The sequence below is a fragment of the Phocoena phocoena genome, chromosome X (assembly GCF_963924675.1).
Source record: "Phocoena phocoena chromosome X, mPhoPho1.1, whole genome shotgun sequence".
NCBI classification, from domain to species: domain Eukaryota; kingdom Metazoa; phylum Chordata; class Mammalia; order Artiodactyla; family Phocoenidae; genus Phocoena; species Phocoena phocoena.
In genome coordinates, this window is record NC_089240.1 from 22,001,087 (window position 1) to 22,020,123 (window position 19,037).

Consider the following 19,037-nt stretch of genomic DNA (forward strand, 5'->3'; position numbering starts at 1 on the left):
GTCAGGTCTGAGCCTCTGAGTTGGGAGAGCCACGTTCAGAACACTGGTCCACCAGAGACCTCCTGGCCCCTCATAATATCAAATGACAAAAGCTCTCCCAGAGGTCTCCGACTCAACGCTAAGTCTCAGCTCCACTCAATGACCAGCAAGCACCAGTGCTGGACACCCCATGCCAAACAACAAGCAAGACAAGAACACAACCCCACCCATTAGCAGAAAGGCTGCCTAAAATCATAATAAGGACACAGACCTCCCAAACACACCACGAGATGCACGCAGTCGTGTCCATCAGAAAGACAAGATGCAACCTCATCCACCAGAACACAGGCACCAGTCTCCTCTACCAGGAAGCTGACACAACCCACTGAACCAACCTTACCCACTGGGGGCAGACACCAAAAACCCTGGGAACTATGAACCTGCAGCCTGTGAAAAGGAGACCCCAAACACAGTAAGTTAAGCAAAATGAGAAGACAGAGAAATACACAGCAGATGAAGGAGCAAGGTAAAAACCCACCAGACCAAACAAATGAAGAGGAAACAAGCAGTCTACCTGAAAAGAATTCAGAATAATGATAGTAAAGATGATCCAAAATCTTGGAAACAGAATGGAGAAAACACAAGAAACGTTTAACAGGGACCTAGAAGAACTAAAGAGCAACCAAACAATGAAGAACAACACAATACATGAAATTAAAAATCCTCTAGAAGGAATCAATAGCAGAATAACTGAGGCAGAAAAATTGACAAGTGACCTGGAAGATAAAATAGTGGAAATAACTACCACAGAGCAGAATAAAGAAAAAAGAATGAAAAGAATTGACGACAGTCTCACAGACCTCTGGGACAACATTAAACGCACCAACATTTGAATTATGGGGGTCCCAGAAGAAGAAGAGAAAAAGAAAGGGACTGAGAAAATATTTCAAGAGATTATAGTTGAAGACTTCCCCAATATGGTAAAGGAAATAGTCAATAAAGTCCAGGAAGCACAGAGAGTCCCATACAGGATAAATCCAAGGAGAAACACGCCAAGACACATATTAATAAAACTATCAAAAATTAAATACAAAGAAAAAATGTTAAAAGCAGCAACGTAAAAGCAACAAATAACACATAAGGGAATCCCCATAAGGTTAACAGCTGATCTTTCAGCAGAAACTCTGCAAGCCAGAAGGGTGTGGCAGGACATATTAAAGTGATGAAAGGGAAAAACCTACAACCAAGCTCACTCTACCCAGCAAGGATCTCATTCAGATTCGACAGAGAAATTAAAACCTTTACAGACTAGCAAAAGCTAGGAGATTTCAGCGCCACCAAACGAGCTTTACAACAAATGCTAAAGGAACGTCTCTAGGCAGGAAACACAAGAGAAGGAAAAGACCTATAATAACAAACCCAAAACAATTAAGAAAATGATAATAGGAACATACATATCAATAATTACCTTAAATGTATATGGATTAAATGCTCCAGCCAAAAGACATAAACTGGCTGAATGGATACAAAAACAAGATGCATATATATGCTGTCTATAAGAGACCCACTACAGACCTAGGGACACATACAGACTGAAAGTGAGGGGATGGAAAAAGATATTCCATGCAAATGGAAATCAAAGCTGGAATAGCAATTCACATATCAGACAAAATAGTCTTTAAACACTATTACAAGACACAAAGAAGGACACTATATAATGATCAAGGGATCAATCCAAGAAGAAGCTATAGCAACTGTAAATATTTATGCACCCAACACAGGAGCACCTCAATACATAAGGCAAATGCTAACAGCCATAAAAAGGGAAATTGACAGTAACACAATCACAGTAGGGGAATTTACCACCCCACTTTCACCAAATGGCAGATCATCCAAAGTGAAAATAAATAAGGAAACACAAGCTTTAAATGACACATTAAACAAGATGGACTTAATTGATATTTATAGGACATTCCATCCAAAAAAAACAGAATACACTTTCTTCTCAAGTGCTTATGGAACATTCTCCAGAATAGATCATATCTTGGGTCACAAATCAAGCCTTGGGAAATTTAAGAAAATTGAAATCATATCAAGTATCTTTTCCAGGAGAACACTCTAAGACTAGATATCAATTACAGGAAAAAAAAAATGTAAAAAATACAAATGCATGGAGGCTAAACAATACATTACTAAATAGCTAACAGATCACTGAGGAGATCAAAGAGGAAATCAAAAAATACCTAGACACAAATGACAATGAAACATGATGACCCAAAACCTATGGGAAGAGGCAAAAGCAGTTCTAAGAGGGAAATTTACAGCAATAGAATCCTACCTCAAGAAACAAGAGAAATCTCAAACAACCTAACCTTACACCTAAAGCAATTAGAGAAAGAAGAACAAAAAAAAACCCCGAAGTCAGCAGAAGGAAAGAAATCATACAGATCAGATCAGAAATAAATGAAGGAAACGATAGCAAAGATCAAGAAAACTAAAAGCTGGTTCTTTGAGAAGATAAACAAAATGGATAAACCATTAGCCAGACTCATCAAGAAAAAAAGGGAGAAGACTCAAATCAATAGAATTAGAAATGAAAAAGGAGAAGTAACAACTGACACTGCAGAAATACAAAGGATCATGAGAAATTACTACAAGCAACTATATGCCACTAAAATGGACAACCCAGAAGAAATGGACAAATTCTTAGAAAAGCACAACCTTCTGAGAAGGAAGAAATAGAAAATATAAGCAGACCAATCACAAGCACTGAAATTGAAACTGTGATTAAAAATCTTCCAATAAACAAAAGCTCAGGGTCAGATGGCTTCATAGGTGAATTCTGTCAAACATTTAGAGAAGACCTAACACGTATCCTTCTCAAACTCCTCCAAAATATAGCAGAGGGAGGAACACTCCCAAACCCATTCTATGAGGCTGCCATCACCCAGATACCAAAATCAGAGAAAGATGTCACCAAAAAAGAAAACTATAGGCCAATATCACTGATGAACATAGATGCAAATATCCTCAACAAAATACTAGCAAAGAGAATCCAACAGCACATTAAAAGGATCACACACCATGGTCAAGTGGGGTTTATCCCAGGAATGCAAGGATTCTTCAGTATACACTAATCAATCCATGTGATAAACCATATTAACAAACTGAAGGATAAAAACCATATGATCATCTAAATAGATGCAGAAAAAGCTTTCGACAAAATTCAACACCCATTTCTGACAACAACCCTCCAGAAAGTAGGCATAGAGGGAACTTACCTCAACATAATAAAGGCCATATATGACAAACCCACAGCTAACATTGTCCTCAATGGTGAAAAACTGAAACTATTTCCACTAAGATCAGGAACAAGACAAGGTTGCCCACTCTCACCACTATTATTCAACATAGTTTCAGAAGTTTTAGCCACAGCAGTCAGAGAAGAAAAAGAAATAAAAGGAATCTAAATTGGAAAAGAAGAAGTAAAACTGTAACTGTTTGCAGATGACATGATACTATACATAGAGAACTTTGAAGATGCTACCAGAAAACTACTAGAGCTAATCAATGAATTTGGAAAAGTAGCAGGATACAAAATTAATGCACAGAAATCTCTTGCATTCCTATACACTAATGATGAACAATCTGTAAGAGAAATTAAGGACACACTCCCATTTACCACTGCAACAAAAAGAATAAAATACCTAGGAATAAACCTATCTACAGTGGCAAAAGACCTCTATGCAGAAAACTATAAGACACTGATGAAAGAAATTAAAGATGATACAAACAGATGGGGAGATATACCATGTTCTTGGATTGGAAGAATCAACATTGTGAAAATGACTGTACTACCCAAAGCAATCTACAGATTCAATGCAATTCGTATCAAACTACCAATGGCATTTTTCACAGAAGTAGAACAAAAAATTCCACAATTTGTATGGAAACACGAAAGACTCCGAATAGCCAAAGCAATAATGAGAAAGCAAAACGGAGCTGGAGGAATCAGGCTCCCTGACTTCAGACTATACTACAAAGCTACAGTAATCAAGACAGTATAGTACTGGCACAAAACCAGAAATATAGATCAATGGAACAAGATAGACAGTCCAGAGATAAACCCACGCACATACAGTCACCTTATGTTTGATAAATGAGGCAAGAATATACAATGGAGAAAAGACAGCCGCTTCAATAAGTGGTGCTGGGAAAGCTGGACAGCTACATGTAAAAGAATGAAGTTAGAACACTCCCTAACACCATACACAAAAATAAACTCAAAATGGATTAAAGACCTAAATGTAAGGCCAGACACTATTAAACTCTTAGAGGGAAACATAGGCAGAACACTCTATGACATAAATCATAGCAAGATCCTTTTTGACCCACCTCCTTGAGAAATGGAAATAAAACCAAAAATAAACAAATGGAACCTAATGAAACTTAAAAGCTTTTGCACAGCAAAGGAAACCATAAACAAGATGAAAAGACAACCCTCAGAATGGTAGAAAATATTTGCAAATGAAGCAACTGACAAAGCATTAATCTCCCAAATATACAAACAATTCTTGCAGCTCAGTATGATCAAAACAAACAATCCAATCCAAAAATGGGCAGAAGACCTAAATAAACATTTCTGCAAAGAATATATACAGATTGTCAACAAACACATGAAAGGATACTCAACATCACTAATCATTAGAGAAATGCAAATCAAAACTACAATGGGGTATCACCTCACAGTGGTCACAATGCCCATCATCAAAAAGTCTGCAAACAATAAATGCTGGAGAGGGTCTGGGGAAAAGGGAACCCTCCTGCATTGTTGGTGGGAATGTAAATTGATACAGCCCCTATGGAGAACAGTATGGAGGTTCCTTTAAAAATTAACAAAAGAGGGCTTCCCCGGTGGCGCAGTGGTTGAGGGTCCGCCTGCCGATGCAGGGGACGCGGGTTCGTGCCCCGGTCCTGGAGGATCCCGCATGCCGCGGAGCGGCTGGGCCTGCGGGCCGTGGCCGCTGGGCCTGCGCGTCCAGAGCCTGTGCTCCGCGGCAGGAGGGGCTGTGGCAGTGGGAGGCCTGCGAACCGCCAAAAAAAAAAATTAACGAACTATGGTATGACCCAGCAAACTCACTACTGGGCATATACCATGAGAAAACCATAATTCAAAAAGGGTAATGTACCACAGTGCTCACTGCAGCTCTATTTACAATAGCCAGGACATGGAAGCAACCTAAGTGTCCATTGACAGATGCATGGATAAAGAAGATGTGTCACATATATACAATGTAATATTAGCCATAAAAAGAAACAAAATTGAGTTATTTGTAGTGAGGTAGATGGACCTAGAGTCTGTCATACGGAGTGAAGTAAGTCAGAAAGAGAAAAACAAATGCCATATGCTAACACATATATATGGAATCTAAAGAACAGCAACAAAAGTGGTTCTGAAGAACCTAGGGGCAGGACAGGAATAAAGATGCAGTACTTTTACTAGAAGAAGGGGGAAATGGATAACTTACCAGGCAAAAACAGCATTCTTAGTAGTCTCAACATACAGTTACTGTCTCAGTACTCAATGGACAATTTAAATCCTTTTGGCAGTCTTCACTTTCATGTATTATCAACAGTACCTTCCTTTGTGGTGAGGGTACACACTCATTCACATAGTATATTACCTGTTTGCTAACTGGAACAATACCAGGTAATGTCTAACAAGCTAAGTAAATGTAGCATCAGCTTAAAGCCTATTTTGTCTTGTAAGTCTTGTTGCCATCTCAAACCTGTAACTCCAGTTGTCCTGTAGCACAGACACTGTCCCAAGAGCTTTACGTACAACTTCTTTATTCCTTTTGGAAAATTCTATTAATTTGGTATGATTTAGAGATGAGCAAGATGAGGCCTGAAAGGCTGCACCATTTACTCATGGATATGAAGGCAAAGTGTAGAAAAACGAGGATCACATCCAGAGAGTCCAACCCAAGATTCTATACCCTCAGCCAATATGCTTTGCTGGCATATTTGCCCCAGATCACCTTTAATCTCTTTTATGGTAATGATCTCATGTTGTTGCAAAGTTTTTCTTACATCTGAAAAACCAATGTCATCTTATCTTTAGGCCTGAATTTTACTAACTTAGGTCACATCAATGGGAGCTGTTAAAAAAGTGTTTTCTTATTGACTTTTTGATAGGCCTGTTCGCCCTATAATCTGGTGACACACATTTGTTTATGCCAAGTTTTGGAAAACTATTTCTACCTCCTGCAGCATTAACAAAGTTTGTTCTTTTCTCTTTAATATCTTTCTTACTAGATTTCTTTTCTCTTGACTGAAATTTCTACCCACATAGGCTTAGCTAAAATCCTTTTTTAGGCACTTTTCTTACCACCTGTGAAAGTAATGTGTACTCCCTCTTTCTAACTGGAAACCATCCATCTGGAAGTTTCGAAGCTCGAGTATTTTAGTGGTGGAAACTTTTTTACAGTGTAAGCATATCTTTGCTGATACAGGTGATTGGTTATTTCAGGCACTGATGATTTGAAAAGCAAGTGGTGGAAATAACATTCAACATTTTAAAATGGTACCTTTACCTAATATTTGAATTGTATTTATGAATTCTAACTGTATATTGTAATTAAGGTGAAACAAACATTTCATTATTTTTAATTAAAAAAAAAACTTTTTAAAGTTTATAAAAATGAAAACCCAAATACCAGGGGTCTCAACAGAAGGGCTAGGAGTAAAATAAAAAATACATTCTTTATTCAACCTAAGTTTATGGGGGAATAAACCACACCCTACTTGTTTACCGCAGAACTTTATCACCTACGTTAACCTGAATCAGATTTCAGCTACGTGTGATAGTTTTTAAGTTATAAGTAGTAGTAGTAAAGGACCTGTGTAGTCCACGGAAAGTTCTGGGTTGCATTAAAATTGCCTCAAATAAAATCAGAAGATAAACTGTATTGAAATTGTCCTTCTGGATGTCAATTTGACCCATCAGAAAGTGATCATGGATAGTGTGCAAAAGCTAAAAAATCAGCATGTAAAGTAGTTTGGGATCTGGGGGGGGTTTGTTTGTGATACTATTCAATAAATATTTATTGAGTAGCTACAGGTGCTCACATAGTAAGGGGGTGACATCAGAGCAAAGTTAAAAAACAGACCTGAGAAAGGGAGAAAATGGGGAAGAGCCAGCCCTGTCTTTGCGTTAGAATGAGCCCTGGGTACTATGAATTTAATAAAACACACAGAAAAATGTAGAACCACATCTATCTCCAGATTTAAGGAAAACACAATGATTGGGCCTTTCCTAAGTAATCGGCAAGATACACCCTGTATTCATTATTTTCAGGGGTGCCTGTCTTTGTCAGTCCAAAGGATGCTAAACCATAAGAGACAGTGATGCCTCCAGATAAACTGTAGTTAGAAGATGGGTTCAAGAAGCAACTGCACGCTTGAAATATTCATGATTAGAAAGACTATCAATACTTTTAGATTTTTATCTGGACTTCAATAAAACGGGTACAATACTATAAAGGGTATTTCTTTTTTTACTCATAAGACCTTTACTGATGAATTGTTAGTACCAAGGAATTATTCCTTTTCTTGGTAAGCTATTTCTACAGCCTACAATCGATCCAAGGGACATATTTTGCTGATTGGTGCATTATTTTCTCATGTAGTGTTAGATTTAAAAATGCTTTTAAAGGTTTTTCTTTTTTTCCATTATTATTTCATGTTCAATTACATTGCTTTGGGAATATATTTCACAAAAGGATAGTTGATATTCAGAATCTTACTTATGCATGTAAGAATTTTTACTCCCAGCAGGGCAAAAAAGGAAAATCATTTGTGTAGATATAGCCTGTCAGTGTCATAAACCTGGCACTAGGTGCTATGATAGATTATATATACAGTCTCTGGAGCTAGCCTGCTTGGGTTCAAATTCTAGCACATTAGAAAAGTTATTTTCTCATGACATTTTTCTCATCTGTAAGATCGGGAAAAGAATAGTACCTGCCTCATAGGCTTATTTTAAGTAGTCAATACATGTTAGCATTATATAGTACTGTGGTATTTTCTTGTGGTTCTACATTTTTCCAAGTCAATCTTTAAAATTCAATGGATTAAGTAAGAAAAGATTTATTTCTCATCAGATTAGATCTCCTCTGTGTCATGGCTGTTATATCACATTACTTTTCCTGTTTTGTTCTTAAGGTAGGATAGTTACTTTGACTTTACATTTATTTGGAATAATGTAAAAGTATCCATATTGACAAATGTTAGGTATCTGTTTACATGTAGTGTCCTTTTGGATGTCAATATGATCCAGTAGGGAAGTAGTCATGGATGGTGTTTGAATGAATATATTCATTCATTTATAAGATCATGCACTGAAATGTGCTAATACTAAGAGGGATGAAAAGAGAGAAAAATGTCCAGAATCTTACTATCTAGTAGAAGAGATAAGAATATTAGGCAAATAACTACTGAAATTATTTTACAGATGATAAACAGTAAAGCTATGATCCGTGTATTAATAGCAGTACTTGATAAATATTCATTTATTCTAAAATTTAGAAAATCTTATTTCCATGAGAGATTGGAGATTCCGTAATTCATTTGGGAGATAGAGGTTTTATTCTCATCTCAGGGGACTAAAATCAATTTAACATGAGGGTTAGATTTTAAAGTCTGTGGACATGATATCATTTGAAGTCAAAATTACCTTTGATCAATCTCAAGATTGTAAGGGTTGGTTTTGTCTAAACACTCCATCTCATTGACAGTTTTTCATCCAGTTTTAGAAGATCTCTCTTTCCTCAGTTCGGCAACAGATTAAGCAGTTGCCTTATATTTAAAAGTCATACTGTATGAAAAATATGTATTTTTAAACACTGGAATCACTCTCATAACAGAAAGAAGTTTACACAAGTAAAAGAATTCAGAGATGGGGTGAGGTGGATTAAAGGAAGAGCAGATTTATAACTCCTACTACACCTTTATTCTGTGGCACATTTGGATGAATAGAATTACTAAAAGAATCACTGGCACTATCTTTCTCTCTCATCCCTCAATTCCTCTTAATTGTCCTGAGTGTACATACTTGAATTAGTATGATTTAAATGCATGTTTGTTGTGCTCCAACAGCATAAGGACAAATACACATAGCATGGAATAGATGCACAGCGTGCTGAGGGATTCATCCAGACCAATTGTACTGCCTCAGCTTCATAATCCATTTAATTTGCTTTATACACATGAAAGTATATACTACTAAACAAGTATTTACTTCATCATTTGGATGGAGTGGTAAGCTCTGAAATGTTAATTTCTTCTTCCCCTTCATTATAACACCCCTAAATTCTAGTGCAGGTTTGAAAGAGACCTGAAATCTAGTGGGAAGCCCAGAAATGGCTGAACTAGCCCGATTACACTCCATTGAAGAGAATCCCCTCTTCCTTGCATTAAAATTATTAATTTGGGCATTTCTTAGGAGAACTATGCCAGGGCCAGATAGTGAACAACAGAAACTATCCTTACCAATCTGTACACTTAGTTGTATCATGTATGTGAGATATAGGTGTGTAGTTTGTCTTAGGCATTTCAATTAATACATGGAGCAGCCAGCCTTTAGCACATTAGCCTTGATCTGTTTCTTTTCTGAGTTACTTAAATATAACAAAGAAATGATGAGACAATATGATAACCATAATTTATGGGGGGAAAGTACATGAATGTACTACTAGATTCTTTAGTTTAGCTAGTTTCATTTAGTTATTATAAATGGCATCTGAAAGTTCATGTTAAGCTTGCAAATTCAGGTCATGGGTATATGGATGTTCCCCATACAGTTCTTTCAATTTACCTGTCTTTAACTTTTCATAATAAAATACTGAGAAGAAAAGTACTCAAAGCTTAGGCTTTGAAAATAGATCTTTTCATATATTCATTTCATAATCATTTGTAGACTACTTACTACATGTACTTGGATAGGTGCTATGGACAGACTTGAATTCAACATGGTATCTGCCTTTAGGAACTATATCAATTATCTGTTGCTGCAACAATGCTTCATAACCAACTTGGTGGCATGCAACCACAGGCATTTATTTTCATACTCATGGGTACAAAGGTTGATTGCTAATTGGATGCTCTCTCCTGACTACTTCAAATGGCAAATTCTGCTGGATATGGTTCCTTGCTCCATTTTACTCAATGTATGTTTATTCTGAGATCCAGTCTCTTCTCATTATGATGGCAGAATTGCAGGAAGGTAAGCCCTACCAAAGAAGTATAGATTACGTGCCTCTGTTTACATCACTTCTAAAACATATTGACCAAAACAAGTCACGTGGTTGAGCCCAAAGTCAGAGAGAGAGAAAGTAAACTCTGTCTCTAGTGGGAGAAATTGCAAAGTCACAGGGGAAAAGATGATACAAGGAGAAAAGCATTGTGACCAAGCTTAAGTCTACACCAAGAGGTTTGGAGGTTAGTTCTTAACAAAGCAGACAAAATACTGCACTGCTGGCTAATTGCTCCATTTGTTCAAAGGATAAACGAATACTATTGAGTACTAATCTGTGGGTCCATTTTCCATATTCAGTGATATTCTAACCTTAGATCATTTGAGGGCTGCATATACTAGTCCACCTCATTATCAGACTACATTATAACATAGGATAAAAACAATTCAAGAAGCCCTTGTTATTATTTCTAAGATTCTTTTCTAGACATATGCAAACAGTGATAATTAATGTCTACCTCCCTTCTCTCAATATAGTGAAATGCAAGGATATTTTAATTTTTGTATCAACTACTTCTTTAGCAGTATATCTACGAGTCTTAAATTACAGACTTTAATTTCTGAACAATTTTTAGGAATAAGCTGAATTTTCCTTGTGCTTTAATGATTTACATCTATTTAAAATTAAACCCTTGTTGTATAGATCAACATTGAAGGAAATCAACCATAATATTTAATAATTAAAAACAATGCAGAGGGGCTTCGCTGGTGGCGCAGTGGTTGGGAGTCCACCTGCCGATGCAGGGGACGCGGGTTTGTGCCCTGGTCCGGGAGGATCGCACATGCCGCGGAGCGGCTGGGCCCGTGAGCCATGGCTGCTGAGCCTGCGCGTCCGAAGCCTGTGCTCCGCAACGGGAGAGGCCACAACAGTAAGAGGCCCGCGTACCGCAAAAAAAAATAATAATAATAATAATAATGCAGGGGTGTAAGATCTTTATTGCTTGCAGAACTTTAAAAATCTATTAATTTCCCATTAGTTGCAGCATAATGACCCAACTCCTTAAATGAAAAAGAAACTAAACTCCTTGAACCAAATTTTGTGATAGAGACCCAGCATGTGCTATTAATTTAAACTGTCTCAATGATTTTATTTTATTTTATGATATAACCAATTCACTGGATTGGAAAAGTAGAAGATGTTTCATTTGGTTCCTAAATAAAGGATAATGGGGTTTCCCTGGTGGCGCAGTGGTTGAGAGTCCGCCTGCCGATGCAGGGGACACGGGTTTGTGCCCCGGTCCGGGAAGATCCCACGTGCTGCAGAGCGGCTGGGCCTGTGAGCCATGGCTGCTGAGCCTGCGCGTCCGGAGCCTGTACTCCGCAACGGGAGAGGCCACAACGGTGAGAGGCCCGCGTACCGCAAAAAAAAAAAAAGGATAATGAAGGTCATAAAACATTTACTAAAATGAATAAATTGCTATTATGATAAAGCATGTAAATAAGTCACCAACTAAAATCAATCTCTTCATATATATCAAAAGAGAGGGGGGAAAATATATGTGTATATATAGATCTCTCACTCTTTCTCTTTCTCTCTCTATATATGAATGCATGCGATTTACAATGACTGATTATTTTATATAATTAATTTACTGCCCCTAAATCATATATAGATTAACCTATTCTTATGTCCTTAAATGTTTAAATGCAAATTTAAATATATATATTTATAAATATAGTATCTTTTACTATATCTTTAAATGCAACTTTAAAGGCAAAAAAGAGTTATAACCATATGCCAATCAGAATGCAGAAAACTAAGATGCCTGACAATTTCAACGACTGTTGAGGCTGTAGAGTAACTGGAGCATTCATATCCTGCGGCTCGGAGTTTATATTGGTACAATTGCTTTGCAGATCTCCTTGGCACTATCTTCTAGATCTGAACACATGTATACTCTATGACACAGGAATTCAACTCCTAAGTACATAACCCAAAGTAATGTATGTATGTATACAAAGGTGTTGAGAGCAGTATTATTCATGTGATCTCTAAATTGGAAGCAATCTAAATGCACATCAACTCTAGAAAGAATAAACAAATTGAGGAATATTCACAACTGAACTCTATATGGCAGTGAGAAGAATTAAATTACTGCCATGTTCCATAACATGCATGAGCATCAACATAATATTTAGCAAAAGAAGCTGGGCAAAGAGTATACACCATATAATTGTAATTATGTAGAGGTCAAGACAAGGCGACACTAAGGTGCTAGAAATCAGGATGCTTACTTTCATAATGGCACTTAGTAGAAGTGGGCATGAGTGGGGCCTCAAAGGTGTTGGTAATGTTGTACTTTTTGATCTGAGTGGTGTTATATGGAGGTGTTTACTTAGTGAAATCGTACCATGCTGTACCATTAAGGTTTGTGTACTTTTCTGCATGTTATATTTTCGATAGCTTATTGAAGTATAATTGATATACAAACTGCACATACTTAATGTTTATAATTTGGTAAATTTGGACATAGGCAAACACTTGTGATACCATCAGCACAATCAAGATAATAAACCTATCCAACACCTCCCAGAGTTTTCTTGTGTCTTTTTTGTTTTTTGAATGTTATATTTTTGCAAAACATTCACTTTTAGAAAGCACATCTGATCTCTCAATATGATGACTTCCTGTCACCCTTATTTTTGACAATTTCTGAAACAGTTGCTTAATGACCCTGACACATTCTTATAACTTCCCATTATTTTTCATGCTTCAAATCATGAAGGAATTATTGTAATCTTTTCAGGTCCCTCATCCAGTTCACTTACTATTAATCCTTTTGTGGGGATCAGACAGGAGACCTTATGGAATTTATAGAGCCTCTTTTCATTCTTCTGTCTGCTAAAAGAAACTTTACGTCACAAACCTTGATTACTGATTCTCTCCATGACATTTAAAATGATGTATTTCACAGGAACTTTGTCGGCTACCACCTTTCTGCCCAAAGTAATTTACAGCAGCCTTACAGCAGCCATGGAAATTTTGATAGATTGGAGACCTTCTGTCCCAAACCACATGCTTCTTGAAACGGAGGGAATTTTAAATAGTGTGAGGTTATTCCTAATCCTGGCAATAATACCTAAGAATAACGAAAGGCTTAATGGGTTGATCTATTAAGTTCATTTTTCAAATCAAAGGTTAAATTTTTTTTTTTCTTTCCTTGAGAAATCAAGGTTAGCTCTGTCTCCAGGCATGCATTAAGCAATTAACATGAGTTCCTAGGAATGGAAGGCCTCCTAAGGTAAGCACAGGGCAGACTCATTCACTTGGAAAGCCCTTTAACAAAGGAATTGCTTCCTCATGAGCAGTGTTAAAGCAACCTCCCAATACTAAAGCATGTTAAGCTACCTTGTGGGCATTTTGCCAGATCTTTAAGCTGCATTACAGGCTTTTTGTATAAAATGTGTTTTTCTCTGAAATAGCTCAAACACTCCCTTCTCTCTCACTTTTTTTTCTCTATTCCTTACACACGCCATCAAAGTTACCCAACTTAGAACATTAATTTCTTTTTTAGCTCTTGTGCAGTTTCACACAGGGAGTTATTGACAAGCAAGAAATGTGATGATGGGGCAGAGTTCTTTTGCGACTAGAAGAGGTGAAATCCCTGTAAAATGCAGAAGATTGTCAAAATTGTTCTTTTTGTCTTATACTAAAATATAGCTTGTAGAATAAAGAACATCCACACACAGAAAAAGATAAACAGCATGACTTAGGCGTAAAGCAAATTTAATCATGAATTCCAGGAAATTACTTCAAGTATTATTGCTAGATTCATTGGTTTCAAGTGGCCAGATGTGCTGTGTAGGGTGATACATTTGACTGTTACTTGTGCCTTCTAAATCTGTTGTACCTTTCTTCCTGGTTATATAGCACAACCCAACTGAGACCACAGTGCCCAGCCTCCTTTGTAGCTACGTATGGTCACTCAACTAAATTCTTGCTAATAAAATATGAGCACAAGCAATTTTTGCTTGATCAGGATTTCTCTATTTCCTCTTCACACAAGCTAGAAGCCAAACAAGGCAGGGGACAACTATGACCCTGCAGAGGAAGGCTGTATGCTAGGGGATAGCGAAGCACCAACATGGACAGCACTGTTACCACTGAATATCTTGTTGTCATTAAGCCACACCTCCAGTCTGGATGTCGAACTTGCATGAGAAAGAAATATACTTCCATCCACTTTTAGTCATTGTATGTTTTCATCTTTGTTATTGAAGCTAATATTTACCAGATAGGGTTATATTTGTTCTTGATTAATAATTTTTAGTATGCTTTCAACTTATTAAAAGAATATGCAACAAATACTTGATGATTTTCATAATAAAAATATTTTGTATTTCCACAAGATATTTCTTTTATCAGGACCCTTCTCCATATTCTATTATATGAGAGTCACAACAATCCTGTGGCAGCAGTTAAGATGATTCATTTTCCCTATTTCACAAACAAGGAAACAAGGTCATTGGCAAGTGGACCTTGATCTTTCCAAATTATCTCAGGAAACTATACAAGTTCAGAGGAAATATAGTTTGATCACTATATATTAAAATCAATTCACAATACTATATTGAATGAAAATTCACAATTTTAAGAAGGTGCCTTACTCTCTTGGAGAACTTAATAAATATAGCTTTTTATTTTACTACACTTAACAGATTTACCTCTTTAATAAAATAAAAGCATACTTTTTTCAATTAAGTACATTTTCAAGTTAAATGTTTAAAGTATCAAGAAATCTATTTACTGTCTTTTTCTATTTATAAATGTAGCAAATTTGAAAATATAAAGATGTTAAAAATGACTCATAGTCCCAAATACTCCAAATTAAACATTATTAATCTTCATTGAAATTAGTAATTTTATAAAAATCTGTCTTCATTAATTTTTAAATGACATACACTTGTTTATTGTAAAATTAAGTAACAGACGAAAGAAGAATCTGAAAATTATGTATAAGTCCAAGACTCAGAGTTAACTACTATTAACATATGTGTATACTTTTTTACAAAAATAAAAAATACTGTTTTAAACATTTTCATTTAATGATAATAGCTAACATTCATGAACCCTACCAGGGCCAGGCACTGGACTACAAATGTTCCACCCATTACCTTGTATAATATTCAGTAGAAGCCTGTAGATAAGGCTATAGCCTGTAGATGGCTATAATTATCACCATCTTTACACAAAGAGCAACTGAGACTTGGGTACACTAAACAACTTATGCCTCATAAGGAAGGTGTGAAAGCAGTAAGTGGTGTCACAGGTTGTCTGTATTCAAAACCTGCACTCCAAACATTTTGCTATGTTATTTGAATATCAAGAAACGCGAGGCAGCAATGTATTCCATCTTAAGGGCGCACCACAGTTGTCTCAATCAATCTTTTACTTTTGGGTACTTAAGTTCTTTCCTAATATTAACAGCATGTATTTGTTAGTAAATCTTTGTACATGGACATATCCATAATGATTTTTTTGGAGTAATTTTATAGAAGTGGAGTTGCTGATCAGGGCCTGTTTTAAGGATTTTGAATATACTGACAGTTGAAACTCTAGGAGTTTGTACTAATTTCCCCACAATATGTGGGAACAACCAAATATTCTTTGTGGAGACAAGACTCAGTATTAACATTATTTATTTATTTTTTTACGTGTTTGACAATATGAGAAATGGTTTATTTTAAAATATGAATTTCGACAACTATTGAGGTACAGTTTCTAAAATATGCTTATTGATGATTTCTATTTTATTTCTGCTGATTTGGCACATTTATGCCTTTTAATTAATTTTCTACTTCATGTTCATACTTTAAACTCTTTTCATAGATTAAAGACATTAACACATTGTGTGACATAAATATGGCAAATACTTTTGATCACACTTGCCAATGACCTTCAGCTCTTTTGCTGGCGTATTGTCAGATGTACACATTCTTATGTTTCTGTAATCAAATGTATGAAGTAAATTCATTTGTTGTTGGCTTTCGAAACCACCTATCTCACCAGTAGCTTTGATGACTAAATCTGCAGTTCTAATAACTTTCTGTGGTATGCTTAACATACAATAAACATTACATATTTAAATGATAACGTTTGAATGAGTTTTGATATAAGTATATACCTATAAAACCATCACCATAAATAAGATAATGAACATCACCTCTAAAAGTTAATGTTCCTTTGTACTTCCTTTCTTCTGCCCCTCACTTTCTATGCCCTCATTCCCAGGCAAGTACTGACCTGCTTTCTGTCACTGTAGATTAGTTTGCCTTTTCTAGAATCTTTCTATAAATGGAAACAGAGTACACATTCTTCTTGTCTACTTTTTCTAAGTCATCGTAATTATTTTGAGAGTCATCAGTGTTTCTGAATGTTTATTGCTTTTTATTGCTGAGTAGTATTCTATTGACTGGTATACCACAATTTGTTTATTCATTCACCTGTTAATGGAAATTTGGATTATTTCCAGTCTGAGGGTGATACAGATAAAGCTGTTGTGAACATTCATGTGTAAGTCTTTATATGTACATTCAATCTCTCTTCTAGAAGTGGAATGGCTGGATCCTATGGTATGTATATTTTTAACTTTCTAAAAAACTTCCAAACCATTTTCCAAAGTGGTTGTACTATCTTACATTCCTATCAGCAGTTAATTCAAGTTCCATTAGTTCTGGTCCAGAGACAAGATGGCAGAGTAGAAGGATGTGAGCTTAGCTCTTCTTACAGAAACATGAAAATAACAACTAACTGCTGAACGACCATTGAAAAAAAATTCTGGAACCTACCAAAAAAGATACCCTACATCCAAAGAGAAGAAGAAGCCACAATAAGATGGGAGGAGGGGCACAAGCACGATAAAATCAGATCCCATACATGCTGCTAGGCGACCACAAACTGGAAAATAATTATACCACAGAAGTTCTCCCACATGGGGCCAAAGTTCTGAGCCCCATGTCAGGCTCCCCAGCCTGGGGGTCTGGCAACAGGAGGAGAAGCTCCCAGAGAATCTGGCTTTGAAGCCCAGCGGAGTTTGATCAAAGGAATTCCACAGGACGGGGAAACAGAAACTCCACTCTTGGAGGGTGCACATAGGGCCTCATGCAGACCAGGACCCAGGGAAAAAAGTGATGACCTCATAAGAGTCTCGGCCAGACTTACCTGCTAGTATTGGAGGGTCTCCTGTGGAGGCGGGGGCGTGGGTGTGGCTCACTGTGGGGACAAGGACACTGGTGGTGGTAGTTCTGGGGAGTACGCATTTGCATGAGCCCTCTAGGAGTCCACCAGCTTTGCAACAAATGCTAAAGGAACTTCTCTTTAGCAGACAAGAAAAGGCCACAACTAGAAATAAGAAAATTATGAATGAGGAAGCTCACCAGTAAAGGCAAGCATATAGTAAAGATAGGAAATCATCTGCATACAATATGATATCAAAACTAGCAAACGTGAGAAGAGAAGAGCACAAGTGTAGGATATTGGAAATGCATTTGAAATTCAAAGACCAGCAACTTAAAACAATCTTGTTTATATACAGTCTGCTATATCAAAACCTCATGGTAACTGCAAACAGAAAATTTACAATACATACACACACGAAAAAGGAATCCAAACACAACACTAGAGTTAGTCATCAAATCACAGCAGAAGAGAACAAAAGAGGAAGGGAAGAAAAAACACCTGCAAAAACAAATCCAAAACAATAAACAAAATGGCAATAAGGACATACATATCCATAATTACCTTAAACGTAAACAGACTAAATGCTCCAACCAAAAGACATTAGACTGGCTGAATGGACACATAAATATGACCTGCATATATGCTGTCTACAAGAGACCCACTTCAGATCTAGAGACACATACAGACTGAAAGTGAGGGGATGGAAAAAAGTATTCCATGCAAATGGAAATCAAAGGAAAGCTGAAGGAGCAACACTCATATCAGACAAAATAGACTTTAAAATAAAAAGAATATTACAAAAGACAAAAAAGGACACTACATAATGATCAAGGGATCAATCCAAGAAGAAGCTATAACAATTGTAAATATATATGCAGCCAACATAGGAGCACCTCAATATATAAGGCAAATACTAACAGCCAAAAAAGGAGAAAACAACAGTAACACAATAATAGTGGGGGACTTTAACACCTCAGTTTCATCAATGGGCAGATCATCCATAAAGAAAATCAGTAAGGACACACAGGCCTTAAATGACACATTAGACCAGATGGATTTAATTGATATTTATAGAGCATTCCATCCAAAAGCAGCAGAACACACATTTTCTCAAGTGCACACGGAACATTCTCCATGACTGATCACATGCTGAGCCACAAGCGAGCCTTGGTAAATTTAAGAAAATTGAAATCACATCAAGCATCTTTTCTGATCACAATGCTATGAGATTTGAAATTAACTACAAGAAAAAAATGGTAAAAAACACAAACACCTGGAGGATAAACAATATGCTACTAAACAGCCAATGGATCATCACTGAAGAAATCAAAAAATACCTAGAGACAAATGAAAATGAAAGGACGATGATCCAAAACCTATGGGATGCAGGAAAACTGGTTCTAAGAGGAAAGTTTATAGCAATCGATCTTACCTCAGGAAACAAAGAAAAATCTCAAACAACCTAACCTTACACCTAAAGCAACTAGAGAAAGAAAAACAAACAAAACTCAAAGTTAGTAGGAGGAAAGAATTCATAAAGATCAGAGCAGAAATAAATGAAAT